This window comes from Rhinopithecus roxellana, chromosome 12 (genome assembly GCF_007565055.1).
Source record: "Rhinopithecus roxellana isolate Shanxi Qingling chromosome 12, ASM756505v1, whole genome shotgun sequence".
Taxonomy (NCBI): Eukaryota; Metazoa; Chordata; class Mammalia; order Primates; family Cercopithecidae; genus Rhinopithecus; species Rhinopithecus roxellana.
In genome coordinates, this window is record NC_044560.1 from 65,109,719 (window position 1) to 65,113,487 (window position 3,769).

At 36.7% G+C, this 3,769-nt stretch overlaps 1 pseudogene; it reads right to left on the minus strand.

Moving 5' to 3' along the window:
* Positions 1–218: 218 nt before the first annotated feature.
* Positions 219–759, minus strand: LOC115892332 (annotated as a pseudogene).
* Positions 760–3,769: the final 3,010 nt, after the last annotated feature.

Here is a 3,769-nt window from a genome sequence, read left to right on the forward strand (position 1 = left end):
ATGGTTCATTACTTAGCTATTTCTCAGTTTATCAAAGAAAGCTGACAATTTTGAACTGATGATTTCTTCAAAATTTTAAGTCTTGCTGTCAGTCACAAAATAAATTTTGTATGTTTTATATCTTTAAAAAAAAAGACACTTTTATGTACACTCAGTCGTATTGAATTAAGGCTCACCCTGACTGCCTTATTGTTTTTGTTTTTGTTTTTCAGCCCAGAGGTCTTTTATTTATTTATTTATTTTAACACCTATTACGCCATGAATTCATAGGGAATAGGTTCCAGCAGCTCAGGCTCCTTCCCACTGGTTCTCACCAAGTGTGCTTCTCCGGGTGGAGCACGCTGGCGATTCAGTTGAACCCAGGTACCTTTCTCTTTGGCTACTTTCTTTTTCTGATCATTTTCCTTCACACGTTTCAGGAAGCCATCTCGGCTCTCACAGTGCTTAATGTGCTCAATACGCACATTAATTCTCTTGGCAAGAATCTTGCCCTTAACTTGTTTGTTTACAATAATGCCAACAGCATGCTGGGCAACATTGTAGACTCTTCCAGTTTTCCCATGGTAACACTTGTGGGGCATTCCTTTTTGAACAGTACCCATTCCCTTGATGTCTACGATATCACCTTTCTTAGAGATTCGCATATACGTGGCCAAAGGAACAACTCCATGTTTTCTAAAAGGCCTAGAAAACATATATTGGGTGCCTCTCCTCTTTCCCTTTGTGTTCGTCATTTTGGCGAATTACTGGAAGATGGCGGTTCCAGCCGAAAAGGCGACTGCCTTATTTTTAACTTAATTATCTGCAAAGACTCTATTTCCAAATAAGGTCACATTTTGAGGTACTAGAGTTTAGCACTTCAACATATGGATTTTACAGGGCTACAGTTCAATTCATAAGGCATTTCAGAAGTCATATATTAATTCTAGATTTTAAATTAGATCACATAATGTCAACAGAGTGCAGATGCCCTTATTTTAGCTCTAGTTCTGCAGCATTTATTATCTTATATGCCAAATATCCTGACTATGCGCATTCTCAGTTGTTTTTTAAATTAAAATATAGCACATTTTGGGCTAAAATTTTTATCCATACTTTGGAACTTCTTCATTTAGTGCATTTATGAAGTGTGAGTGTGCGTGTGTGTCTGTGTGTGTGTTTGCATTTATAGCCTCAGTTCTCTCTTTTAGATTACTGCATGATTTCCCACTTGCCAACAGCTCTTCACATTATATGAATCTGAACTACTCACATTGTGAAATCCCTTTCAGTCCTACAGCTTATAGAGTAATTGCCTGCCAGTATCTCTTTTCTTGTAATTCACTTTTAACCATAAAGGAAAGCCTTATTTTAATTCTCTTGAATGCCAAATCGTTCAGTACAGAAGGTATCATTTCAGTGTTCTGTATAATATCACTCAAGGCAAAAAATGGTCCATTCTGAACCTTGATTTAAGGGACTCTACTGCTTAGATCATCCAATCTTAAAAGAAAATATTTGAAACTTTAACCCAGCACAAGGTGCTTAGATATCACCATTGGTACTAGGGTTAGTGATGTTATGAGTCAAGCCACAGCTGGGGCATTTATTTGTGGGGGTTGATGCTGTGGATTGCAAACAGCAGTAAACTAAGAATCAGGAGACTTCTAAAGGGCTAGTCCTGCCGTGCCCCAACGTTACCCTGTAGACTTTCATTTATTCATTCATTAATTCCTCTTTGTCTAGATTCTGCATTAGGTACCAAGAGCATAGAGGTGATTAAGATATGCCATAAGACAGATTAAATAGATATTAGAAAGAAATTGCAATGCAGAGTAATTACATCTACAGTAAAGAAAATATAGTGTGTATTATGTGCAGAGCAAGCTGCTAAGAGGAGACTTAAAAGTACAGTTATGCAGTTTGGGCCAGAGGAACAAAATGTGGCTTCCATCCATGGGTCCTTGGTGGTTGCTTTAGTTCTCATTATATTCCCACCACAGAAAAGAGGGAAAGAGGCAGAGGTATATATCTATATTTCGCTTCAGGGGTACAATTCAGAAGTGGCATACATCAGTCATGTTCACAAGTCAGAGACAGCAATTAATTACCTGTCCACACTGAGCTGAAAGGAGGCTAGGAAATCTGTCTCTAGCTGGATTCCCATACTTGTAGCTAAAATATGAGCAATCTACTAATAAAATTATATCCATTAATGATGAATATCTATGGAAAAAAATAGTAATCCCTGTTCTGAACTGTAATGGGAATATTGAGCAGGTGGTTGGTGTGGTGGGTGTGACATCCCTTACTGAGAAAAAAATCCCCAAAATATTCTAAAGAAATGATAGCAAACCTAAGAAAGATGATGATTGTGCTTAATGGTTAGAGACTAGAGGTGTTTGAGCATTTCAGACAAGGAAAACACTTATGCAAAAATCTAGAAACACTAAAAAGCCTGGGACAGAAAGGAACAGAAAAGTAAGGAACAGAAACATAAATTAAGATTGATATGAGAGTGTTTTGCCAGAGGAAGAGTGCAAAGGATGGGCCTGGAAATATAAGTAAGGGTCAAACTATAGAACAATTTTGGTTTTCATCCTATGAACTACAAGGAGGCATTAAAGAATGTGTACATGGGAAATGTTCAGGAGATTTTCACTTATAAAGGGTTGATGTTTCAATAAGGATGGAAAATGAATGGGAAAAGGCTGAATGGAGCTAGGGAGAGCAGTTATGTGGTTTCGCAGGTAATCCAAGTAGAACATTTGTGGCTAGATTCTGGTGTTAATCCTAGGAATGGAGCTGAGTGGACACAGGCAATCTGAAGTCTAAGAGACAGAGCTTAGTGATGACAGGATGTTGATTCCAAGGGACAAGAATTATTCAAGGATGACTCCTGGGACTCTAAACTCAGCAACTCTACGGTGGTGACCATTTGGTCAGCTGAGGAAATTTAGGAGGGCAACTTTAAAGGGCAAAAGACAGTGAAAGAAGACTTCGCTTTGAAATCATCAACTCTGAGGTACTTTGAGACATTTAAATAGCCATTTCAGAAGTCTGTTGGATGGACTTGTCAGGAGCTGGTGAGATAAGCCCAAGTAGAAAGCATAGATCTCGGAGACACGGAAGTGGGTGAGATTTCCTTTGGATGTCAGTCAGAATGAAAACAGAAGGAATGGATATGACTGTAAAGAACGTCAACATTTTAGGATACTGCAAAATGAATGGTAAAAAGAGAAACCCCAGAGGGGCAGGAGAAAAATAAGATAAGGATATGGACATCAAGTGAAAAGAATTAGTTTATTGCATGAGTGCTGTTGCTACAGATAGTTTTCAAGCAACCAAAGATGGATTGATAACAAGTAGGTTAAGGAGAATAAGGACTGAACTATGTCTAATGTGTGTATATGTGTATATATATGTATGTATAGCTATAAACATAGTGAGAATATTTTTATTATGGTCATATTGTCATATTCTCACTATATATATATTTTTAAAAAGACACTTTTATGTACACTCAGTCATATTGAATTAGGGCTAGATTGAATTGATATATAATATATATGTTATATAATAGATATATATATTCTCACTATATATTTATAACTATGTTCTCATTATATATAGAGCTATAATATAGTGAGAATATTTTTATTATAGTCATATTGTTATTGCTTGAGAGGGTGCTTAAACAATGACGATATGACTATAACCGAAATGTACAATCACATTGTGAAAATCAATGTGACATCCAGGTTTAATTATTTAAAGATATGTGACTGCA